General features: G+C 43.7%; 1 long non-coding RNA gene across 1 annotated transcript; it reads right to left on the bottom strand.

Moving 5' to 3' along the window:
• Positions 1-604: 604 nt before the first annotated feature.
• LOC106038514 (uncharacterized) lies at positions 605-3,570 on the bottom strand. The gene is made up of 3 exons (XR_001208668.3): positions 2,849-3,570; positions 2,188-2,254; positions 605-1,952 (listed from the first exon to the last, which is right to left on the bottom strand). It is a non-coding gene; the product is annotated as an uncharacterized lncRNA (long non-coding RNA).
• Positions 3,571-12,053: the final 8,483 nt, after the last annotated feature.

Genomic DNA, 12,053 nt, shown 5'->3' on the forward strand with positions numbered 1-12,053 from the left:
AACTGTTGTAGACAACAAAATGGAAGCAGTCCCCTTTTTCTAGGCTCTTCTCTCTCTGCGATGCATTTTCTTCAGACTGGCCTTAGCTGTTCTTGCCTTCTTGCAGTTACTGTACATTTGGGAGCTCTCTTCATAAGCTCATTTCAGATATTTGCTTGTGGAGGAAGCAGTCTTCTCCCTTTCCCAGTCATTCACAGGTAGAATCATGGTTGCCTTTAATTTATATCAGCTATCAAGAAGTAGCCAACTCATTATCATTTGGAAAGGCTGTATTTTACTTCATGGTATATATTTTCTAATAGTATGTTCTAACACTGTCATTGTTTTGGCTAGGATAGAGCTAATTTTCTTCACAGTGGCCCCTGTGCTGTTGTGTTGGGGATTTGTGATGAAAATAGCGGTGCCAGCACACCGCTGTTTCAGTCGTTGCAGGGCAGCGCTCACCCAGAGCCAAGGACTCCCCAGCTCCTCGTGCTGCCCTGCCAGAGAGGGGCTGGGGGTGCCCCAGGAGCTGGAGGGGACACAGCCAGGACAGCTGGCCCCGAATGACCAAAGGGACATCCCACACCACGGGGATGCTCAGCAATGGCAGCTGGGGGAAAGAAGGAGGCAGGGGGGCGCTGGGAGCAGTGGTGTTTGTTTTCCCAAGGCACCGCTACGTGGTGAGCCCTGCTGTCCTGGGGGTGACTGGCACCTGCCTGCCGGTGGGACGGGGCGAAGGGATTCCTTGCTTTGCTTGTGCCTTATGTTTTGTCTGGTAAACTGTCTTTGTCTCATCCCATGAGTCCTCGCACTTTTACCTCTCTGATTCTCTTCCCCATCCCACCTGGGGAGAGTAAGCGAGCGGCTGGGTGGTGCCACAACACTCACCAACTACTCTGCTTGTAGCAGAGCTGACATTTACAAGCATCTCTGCTAGTCATGGATCACAGAGCCACTGAATGTCTGAGGCTGGCAGGGCCCTCCGGTCCCACCGAGCCCAAGCAGGGACACCCAGAGCAGGGTGCCCAGCACCACATCCAGGCAGCTTTTGAGATCTCTGAGGAGGACACTTTTTTTTTTATTGTCAGGAAAATACATTAAATCTGGTGATGAAGAAGGAAGCGTATAGGAGACAAGGACTGCTGAAAGCTAAATTTAGATCAATAGATAGGAATATCAAGTTCTGACCTCCTAGTGCTTCCCTCGGGAAATGAATGTAGCAGTGTTTATTCTGTATCTGCAGAAAGGGAACTTACTCTTCTGGTACACTTAGCAGTTTTCATAGCAAACAGTTCTACTTCCTCTAAGTTTAGAAATTCAATTTTTTTTTCTCCTTCCTTTCTGAAATCTGCTTAAATCTTTTTGTCACTGTTTTATGTTAATGACTGTTGGCACTACTTTTCCTGATCCACACCTGTCTGCAGTATATTAGCACTCTCAAACAATTTCCCCTGCTGCATGCTACCATAGGCCTCAACACAGATTCAGAAATCTTACAGCTTTGTGGTGTTTGAAGATGAAGATGAGCACCTCTCTCTAGGTTCTCCATGGTATTTGTGCATTAATTTCCAAGGGAGTTAGGTGAATGAGCACAGTTGACAGATTTTATGCAGGACTTTTCAAAATCTAGCTCTGTGACCTCTGACTACACTATTTACTTCAGCTGCATATAAACTCTCACGTACAAATGCCAAGATCCGGATCCTCACTCACTATTCAGGTCAAGGACCGGGCTGAAGGTTTGGGCTTTAATTTGGTTACATGCCTACATTGCTGTTTCCTGGCAGGTCATGGGGAGAAGACCGGCTGCATTGCAGGAGTTTTTGTCCACATGGCTTTTAGGCTGCAGCCAAAGTGTTCCTCTAGATCTAGAAGTTTGAAGACGGTTGCTGTCTCCAAGCTTAGATACAACCACATAGTCTGGCAGAACTGATTTTTGTGTTCCTTGCACTAGCCGTATAGCATACTTCCTGTAGGGAAGAGTAGAGACTTTCTCTGTACTGCCAGGGTTGTTTAGCCAATCCATCCACTGTGGGTTCCTCATGGTCTTTCCAGTGGAGGTGTCCCCTGCTCTAGATACCTGCCCGTATCCTCCCACTCTCCCTGCCACAAGTAACTATCCTGCCTCAGGACAGATCTCTGGATGACACTCTTAAGTATTTGTTTAACCTTAGACAAAACCTGAAGTGCATTCAGGAGACATACCGCTAAGAACATGCTGGTCTGAACATCCCAAGGAGAGTCAAAGTTTTGGAAAGCTACCAGAACACTCCTGGAGGAGAAGAAAGGGAAAGTGAACAAGTAGGAAGACACATCTTCCCCTGACCCTACCTCTGAAACTATTAACAATTACACCTGTCACGCTTTTTCTTCAGGGAGCCAGTCTTTGGAGGGGTCAGGGGGAGATGGCCAACAATAATTTCTTTCTTTAAAGTTACCTCCTTGAAACTATAACTTCTAGTAATTCAAAGGCTTTTGACTTGCATATTGTGAAAGCAGCATTTCTTTTATGAACAGCACATTCACACAATTGCCACTTAGCAAAAGTAATGATAATGCCACCAGTATCCACCCAAATCTGTTCCTACTTCCCACAAGGCAAAACTTGAATTCACATTAAGGCACCCTTTCCACACTGCCTGTTGCTCAATCTTAACAAATACTGAAGAACATTCTTCAAATTACAGGCTTACCTGTAAGCACTTGAGCTTCTGAGGTTGTTTTTTGTTTATTTATTTTATTCTTTTTCTAAGGGCTAGGAAGGGAGCTTAGAATCCACATAAGTAACTTCACTGAAAACAGACAAGGTGAAGGAAATACTTAAACTCCTCAACATTAAACAACTGTAGAACCCAGGAACGCTTACCTGACAGCTTCTGAACTTGAGTCACTTCCAAACTACTTCATGGTGAAGTTGTACTACCAGGGTTTTACTGTACTGAGAAGGCACCACCAACGTAGCTAACTCATACAACCTCTAAAACTATTTCACAGAGATAGTAGAAAACATGAAGAAAAAGCAGCCTACTGGGGAACACCGTGTCCATTTCACCACAGTAGACAAGCACCCTAGATAACCCAAGCCTCAAACTCCCCTGGGGAGGCAATTCCCCCCATAGCTCCTCATGCTTCCTATATAGCAAAGGTCAAATGATCCACACCTGGCAGATTTCACCTAACAAGGGTGGAGCCAAGAGACCTCGTGGAATAGGCTTATCTACCTGGCTTCAGACTTTTAAGGTCAATTGCACCTTATCACTAATAGAAATAACCTGACAAGAGGCTTAGTGGTTAGAGTTGACCTAATGAATTAACTACAAAAGGTGCATAAGGGTCATATTTCTGTTACTCATTCTGTGAGGAAAATTAGTACGGAGCCTGTTAAAAAAAATAATAAATAAAACCCAAGAAATAAATAAAAGAAAAAAGAAAATGACCTTAAAGGAAAAAATGCTATCATAGATTTTCATCTGTCTAGTCACGACAGATAAAGAATATACCAATCAGAATTACTTTTCTTGACATTAATGTTTTTTAAATTTGCTTTTCTGAGATTTCTTCTTTATGCAGGACTTTTCAAAATCTAGTCCCATGACCTCTGACTACACTATTTACTTTGGCTGCATATAAACTATCATGTACAAATGGCAAGATCCGGATCCTCACTCACTATTCAGGTCAAGGACCGGGCTGAAGGTTTGGGCTTTAATTTGGTTACATGCCTACATTGCTGTTTCCTGGCAGGTCATGGGAAGAAGACTGGCTGCATTGCGGGAGCTTATGTACACGTGGCTTTTAGGCTGCAGCCAAAGTGTTCCTTTAGATCTGGAGGTTTGAAGAGGGTTTCCATCTCCAAGCTTAGATACAACCACACAGTAGTCTGGCACAACTGATTTTTGTGTTCCTTGCCCTAGCTGTTCCTTCACCTCCTCTTCAGAGACAAGGACATGCGTCTCTTTCATGCTCCTTTGTTAGTAAACAAACCAGGGTAGATTAAAGCCTCTTTCTTCAAGTCAGTAAGATACTGGGCTGCAAAGTTGGTGAAGGGCCTAGAGGGCAAGACGTATGAGGAGCGGCTGAGGTCACTGGGCCTGTTCAGCCTGGAGAAGAGGAGGCTGAGGGGAGACCTCATCGCGGTCTACAGCTTCCTTGCGAGGGGGAGTGGAGGGGCAGGCGCTGATCTGTTCTCTTTAGTGACCAGGGATAGGACCTGCGGGAATGGTGTCAAGCTGAGGCGGGGGAGGTTTAGGCTAGACATCAGGAAGAGGTTCTTCACTAGAGGGTGGCCGCACACTGGAACAGGCTCCCCAGGGACGTAGTCACTGCACCAAGCCTGTCGGAGTTTAAGAAGCGTTTGGACTGTGCACTTAGTCACTTGGTCTGAATTTTTGGGTAGACCTTTGTGGTGCCAGGAGTTGGACTCGATGATCCTTTTGGGACCCTTCCAACTTGGGATATTTTATAATTCTATTCTATGAGGCTTCACAGCCTCTCTGGGCAACCGGTACTACTGCTCCATCACCCACACAGCACAGAAGTGCTTCATGATGTTCAGAGGAAGCTTCCTGTGCTTCAGGTCATGCCCACTGCCTCTTGTCCTGGCACTGAGCACCACTGGTAAAATCCTGGCTCTGTCGTATTTATACCCTCCCTTCAAATATTTGTACATATTGTTGTGATCCCCCCGGAGCCTCCTCTTCTGCAGGCTGAGCAGTCCTAGCTCTCTCATCGTTGCCTCATAGGAGAGGTGCTTCACGCTCTTACTCATCTTTGTGGCCCTTCATTGGAATCTCTCCAGTAGCTGCACGTCTTGTACTGGGGAGCCCTAGCCTGGACATAATACTCCAGGTGCAGCCTCACCAGAGCTGAGCAGAGGGGAAGGATCCCCTCCCTTGACCAGTTTCGACCCCTGGGGTACACCACTAGTTACTGGCCTCCAACTAGATTTTGTGGCTCTGCCCACCACTCTCCAGTCTTTGCCATTCAGCCAGTTTTCAAGCCACTTCACTGTTTGCCCATCCAGCTAATCCATCAGCAACTTGCCTGAGGATCTTATGGGACAGTGCCAAAGGCCTTTCTGAAGTCCAGGAGGACAATATCCATGGCTCCCCTCATCTACCGGGCTAGTCAGTTCATCATAGAAGCTTATCAACTCGGTCAAGCATGACTTCCCCTTGGTGAATCCATGCTGATTACTGCTGCTGATGTTCTTCTCCGTCATGTGCCTGAAAGTGGTTTCCAGGATTAGCTGCTCCATCACCTTCCCAGGAAGCAAGGTGAGGCTGACCAGCCTGTAGTTCCCTGGGTCCTCCTTGCCCTTCTTGAAGATAGGTGTGAAATTTGCTTTCCTCCAGTCTTTGGGCACTTCTGCCACAATTGATCAAAGATTATTGAGAGTGGCCTCAAAAAGACAGCTCCCCCAGCAGTCAGGAGTGCATCCCGTCTGGGCCCATGGGCTGATGTAGGTCCACTTTGCTTAAATATTCCTGGACCCGATCCTCTCCTACTATGGATACATCTTTATTGCTCAAAGTTAAGTCCTTACCTCTTGTATTTGGGATTTTTCCTGATCTTTCATTTTATCACTATCCCTTGGCATTTTACAGATGTTCAAAGAGTATCTCAGGAATGTGAAGAGAACTCCTTCCTTCATGAACTCTGTTTTCCTCTCACACAGGTAAACAGCTGGTTTTTGAAGCCATAAGAGAATCCAAATCCATAGAATTAAGTTCCAGGAGGGGACACAGCCACTTAAACTGCCACATGTAAAACAAGCCAGCTTGTGTCAACCAGTTAGCCCCCTATTTAACCCAATTACTTGTGCTGAATACAAGCATAGCTTGTGGTTGGCTAAAATCTGTACAATGTGCCACCTGATTTACGGATACAAAGAGATGGCTCTATCGTCTCTCCTGAGAGTCCGTGCCAGGCATTAATCACAATCAGCGTTAAACATTCGGGTCTTATCCCTCAGCTGAATGGCTCTGAATGAGTTGGCAGCCACTGCTTCCGAGCCAGTGCTGCTTGATTAACGAATCCATTGGCACATGGGATTTTTCTTTATCTAAAGGTATTTCTCTGCTATAATCCAGTCACTTCTCAGCCATCTATTTGACAAATTCAACACGTTGAATTTCTTGTATAGCCTACTCAAATGCATTTTCTACAGTCCAAAAATCAGGTGTGGTTCTCTTTCACTCTTTTTTTTTTTTTTTTTTTTTAAATATTAAGGTTGATTTTTGCTTTTGAGAACACAAATTCCACAGGGCATTCTGGTATCATTTTCACTAATGCCAGATACCACAGTATAATCCTTTCATTTTTCTTACTCGGTGTACCCGTTTATACATCCCAAAATTATTACTTTAATACCTCTTGCTACAAGACTGTTATGGATAGGCATTTCCTGATTTTCATGGTTGCTTCTTTCTATGCTACAGCCCCTCATTTTATATTGACTGAAGTGTCAAGAGAGCTTTGAAGACATCACTGTTGCAATAAGTTAGGCATGAGATTAGCCTCCAGTACCCATTAGTTTTCCTAAAAAATCTGTATCAAATGGTTAAGAGAAAAACTCCAAAGCAGAAAAGCTAAAGATACTGCTTGATGATTCCAAAACAACATAAAGTAGTGACAACATCGAAAATACTTTAAATTCCTCTGCTGGAATCCCCTCCTGTCTAGCTTCGGGCCGTCTGAGTTGCAAAGCAGCGTGCACAGCAGGGCTGTGAATCGGGTCCTGATTTAGGAAAAAAAAGCACGGGAGAGTTTGAGCATGCACTGTGGCAGAGATCCACAAGAGGGTGCTGCTGGCTAAAAGCAAAGCTTGCTCAGAAAATGGAGCCGGGATCTGACCCACGCGATCTGTAGGGGTTTTGCAATGAGGATTACTTACCTGAGAGCGCTTCTGGGGTTTCTTTCGAGATGGCAATGCAGCACCAGCGTGTTTGCTGCTTAGACTGCTCTACCGCAGCTATACTCTAAAGTAGCCAATACGCTTGTGCTGGAGTGAAATAGACATTGATTGCTAACAACACAGCATCAGGCACTTCAGCTTTTAAGATGAGAGCCAAACCCTGACTCAAGAAGGAATGCAGCAGCATCTAGCAGAATTTGTTCCCATGCATTTAGCTGAAAAGGGAAGGGAGAAAAAAAAAACAGATATCCCTTTCCACGGGGAATGTTACTGAGGTCTAATAGAAGGTCTGAAGGTCTAAACTGCAGGTCTAATTTAAGCCAGCACCATTCATATATGACTGCATCATACAGAGCAGTATTTATATCAGTATTTAACTTCTTTTCTTACCTTTTGATCTTAGATACTTTGGGTATGTTTTTTGTTTGTTTGTTTGTTTTTGTTTGTTTGTTTGCTTGTTTGCTTGTTTCTTTGTTTTCCCAAACTTGGCAGTTTGAAAAAAGAAAGTCTCAGACTTTAGTCTTGCAAAATCCGAGATTCACGTGTTGATTTTTCAAGGCAGCTTCATTTTCTTGTTTTCAGTTCTGGATGCTTAGTAGAGAAGTAGAGCCATGTGGGAGCAGTTTTTGAAGAGCTGCAGCCCGTGGGAAGGCCACGTGGGATCAGTTCGGGCTGGTTTTACTGGCCAGCTCTACAAAGCCTGCCCTTCTCCATGGCTTCATGGATGATGTCCATCACCTGCCCTGCACAGCATTTCTGAGTAGCAAGATCTCTCCCTGGAGGAACAGTCAGGCCAGGAAGGACAACTAACAAGCCTCATTCTGCTCCCAAGAACCTGACTGAACTGAAAAAGGCTGGCAGTCTTGAAAATCAGCCTGGTCTTATATGAGTATAACAAACCTGGGAGCCCTGGACCTGCTCTAAGCAAGGGGAGACAGAATCCTTCTTGGGAAATGGACTTTGCATTGATAAAAACTGGTGGAAGAAGCTAGAGCAGAACACAGGTCACCCAGAAGTCACCTATTGGAGATGGCGAGGCGGACAAGAGGGGTAGGGACAGGCAGCAGTTTGGGCATCTGTCCATTTATAATTGTAGAAGTGAAGCAGGTTTGAGCCATGGTTGTGAGAACCTGAATAGTCCCATCATGAAGAGGGTACTTAGTAGTCTTCCTTTGAGGTACACGTAACATCCTTCTGGTGGAAGAACAGTGAATTTGAAAGCAGTGCAACAGTTCCTCTAGGAGTTCAGCTGCTTCTCATCCAAGGCCAACTTTGATGTAGCATAGCCGAGTGAATTTCATTCAGTTTTATCAAAAACATCATCAAGATGTGAAAAAAAAAAAATGCATGAACTAAGCTTTACCACTTAAGGAAAAAAACAAAACAACAAAATGAAGAAGTGAGGCTATTGAGATCCTAGCAGTTAGAAGCATAATGATTAAAGGAGAGTTCTGATATGAAATGTAAAAAATTCTAAAAAACAAATCAGGAGATTAGAGACAGCAACTCAGCAACACAGGATCTCTGTTCCACCGAGTGATGGAAGGCAGCCTCTCGCCACGTGACTGATGACTTCCCAAAAAGCAGAGTCAGAAGGTATCTCATCTGGGACAGAGAGCATTTTGCTTAGCCCAGTAGTTCAATAGTCCTGGCTACGTGTTTGTTATGTACTGGCCAACAAGTAATTGGGTTTTGCTCTTCAACTGTGTTTATCCCATTTGAAGAGTTTCTACTTAGATGGTAAAAGCTACCTGAACAAAACAACCTCTGACACCCTCATCCGGGCACTACAAAACTCAGTATCTTCAAGGAGGTGACATAAAAGTTTATAAGTACTAGTAAATTAAGCTTGGAACTTCAGAGGAAAATATTCAGCTCTCAGCTCCACATGAGTATTTAGCCTAGGAGAACTTTTTCTAGTTTTTAAAGATTCACAAGTAATTGGAGCTCCTGATGAAAAAAATGTGAGTAGATGACAGAAAAGACAGAAAAGAAACAGAGAAGATAGCTGGTAGTGAAAGATACAGAACCGAGTGGAAGAACTTATCCGCACCTTGATGAATATTCAGCATATTTTATCATGCATACCTAAAGGCTAAAGAGACACTCTTTGGTTCATCAAAAAATAAAAATAAAAGATCTGCTAAATGCAGCTTGCCAGCTGTGTAGATGCTCTCCACCAAGTTTTGCAGGTCAGGCATCTTGCTGTAATGTGCCCCTCCAGACACTGTAATTAAAGGCTGTCCCCATTTTTATTGACATTTCCAACCCATAATTTCCAGTCATAAACTTTACCTATCCTTGACATTTATAGATGTTAAATGAATTATATGTAAAACATGTTTTACTGGCAAGCAGTTTAGCATGTAGCAATCAGCTCTCTTGGGAAGTAAGTTTGCTCAGCTGCAAGAAAAGTTCACTTGCAGCAAAGTCAGTGGGGATTAATTCCTGCCTCATAAGAATTTTTTCCTATTTGCTAAGCTCTCCCTACTTCTCCCTTCAGCTTATTTCGCTTGTCTTTTCTCTCTGACCTCTAGAGCTCACCTCTGAAATTGTGAATGGATGGGTTATTGTTGATGTGTAATTTGCAATTCCAATTCAAGGGAAGTCACAGGTATGAGCTGCTTTCTGGTTTATATATCTTGTGCACCTCTTGCTCCAGCATTGTTCTTTTCTTGAGGACTTGATTGTCTTCTGGATGAATTTGATCACCTGCTGTGCAGAAACAAACTGCTGTCTGAGTAAATGATGGAGAGAAATCACCGCTGGGATCCAAGCGTGGTCTGCTGTAAAGAGAAAGAACCGTTTGGGTTGCGTGTGGAGGCAGGCACTGCAGAGGCTGCATTTCTGTTAAATGCTGTGTAACCGCTCAAAAGGAAACTTGTGATTGTGAACTTGTGATTATGGATATCGACTGACTACTTGCCCACTCTTCATCATTAAAAAAAAAAAAAAGTTAAACACATTGATAATATATTAAAAAATTGTGATGTACAATCTAACAGAAGTGATACAAAAATGGGCAGCTTAATTCCACCCTGCTAAGGGGCCAGTGCCTATAGATGTGGTTGTTGGGGCTGACTAGGGGTCATGTGGCCACTCCTGTACCACGTACAGCCTGTACATTACCTGTATTCCTCAAGCCCTGGAAACTTTAAATTATAACTTGAACTCCCCAGGTGTTACAGCTTTGCCCCTAAAGAGGTGTCCTCTTAAATGCTGTGCAAAGAACACGAGATACTGGATTTAATTCCATAATTATGCACGAATAAGAGACAAAACATTTTACAATCTACTTGATGAGAGAGAGAGAAGATATTGCTGACCTGGAAAGAGTCCAGCGGAGGGCCACAAAGATGATACGGGGCCTGGAGCATCTTCCCTATGGGGAAAGGCTGAGAGACCTGGATCTGCTCAGCCTGGAGAAAAGAAGACTGAGAGGGGATCTCATCAATGTGTATAAATACCTGAAGTGTGGGAGACAGAGGGATTTGGCCAACCTCTTTTCAGTCGTTTGTGGGGACAGGACAAGGGGTAATGGCCACAAAATGGAGCACAGGAAGCTCCGCACCAACATGTGAAAGAACTTCTTCACGGTGAGGGTGACGGAGCACTGGGACAGGCTGCCCAGGGAGGTTGTGGGGTCTCCTTCTCTGGAGATATTCAAGGCCCGTCTGGACGCCTACCTGGGCAGCCTGCTCTAGGGAATCTGCTCTGGCAGGGGGGTTGGACCCGATGACCTCTTGAGGTCCCTTCCAACCCCTACAATTCTGTGATTCTGTGATCTCTTTGGCTACTTTAAAAATAAAATGTGTCATGAGGATGAACTTGCATAATGTGCTTCATAGTATTTTTAGTGGATTTCCAATTCATGCATTACATTTATATTTAACAATGTTTTTCCTGTTTCTCGTTATTTTTTGACATTTATTAAAAACTTACTGAAAATGTCTGCAGAGTTCTTGTGCTCAGTTCTAGAAAACATCCAACTGTTCTGTTCTAATTTGTTACAAAAATGAATTAAACTACCCAACTTCTCAATAGGATTGGATATTGGTCCTAATCCATGGACTGCTAGGGTAGTTGTGATCATGCACTAGGGGCCTGTCTTGAGTATTATGGGTTGGCATCTTAGGATGGCTTTCTTATGAAGCCTGCTTCTGTAAAACCAGCAAAGTCTATCTTAATGGAATTATTTATTTTTTATACCCTGGAGTTCTGCCCACCATTTCTGGTTGTTCCAATTTCACATCGCTGTCAACAGCTGGCTGTCCAAGTCTAAAAACTGCATTTTGCTAAGTGAAGCTGCTTCTGGGAAAGAGTGAAGAGAAAAGTCTGCTCCAACCTCTTCTTGGGTGGCCTTATTTCCTGGTTCTGAAGTTGTTCTCCAATTTTAGAAATTCTTGTTTCAGCCTGTCCGTATTTGCTGCTGTGAAATTTTAATCATTGAATGATGTTTCATAGCACTCATCCTGACAGTGCTTCACAGCTGAGGCAAGAAGCTTCTTATTCTAGAAACAAAATTCTTAGCAAAGTTCAAGAACACACAGAAATACAAAACAACACAAAAAGTTGTTTTGTAATGTTGGAAAATAGGAAATCCACAGCAATACCTTCTTATTTACAATAATATAAGCAATAAAAGTTAGTCTTTTCTTACAGTAAATAGAGAAATGTAACTATGTCAAGCTCTTCACCATAGCTAAGAGACAGTGAGGAGCCATCCACATTTCATGTCTTGGCTGGAAATGTTGAGAGCACATCTGAGCCTCCAACAGATGCACCTGTGAGCGTTGTATACAAAACCAGAATCCTGTAATTGTTTCAATTCCCTCTGAACAGAAGTATCAAGAAAAAAATACTCAGGAATTACATAATCCTGACAGATGTTTTGCACAAGCATTGCATCAACATTTGCTGGGGTGGAAGGCGAACAAGTGTGTAGTTTTGTTATTCAATAATAAGATCTAATTACTACCTGCAGCAGAAGAGAACCCACGCTCACTGTTTTTTACCAGCCATATATTACTGCCTTCTCCTCTGTCTCAGACGCAGCATTTGTGTGTCCACAGCATGACTTGGACAGGACAGAAAGTTGGTTTTCCATAGTGGATCACATTTCCATGTTACCAGGGAGCTGATGCAAATAACCTTC

This window comes from Anser cygnoides, chromosome 2 (assembly GCF_040182565.1).
Source record: "Anser cygnoides isolate HZ-2024a breed goose chromosome 2, Taihu_goose_T2T_genome, whole genome shotgun sequence".
NCBI classification, from domain to species: Eukaryota; Metazoa; Chordata; class Aves; order Anseriformes; family Anatidae; genus Anser; species Anser cygnoides.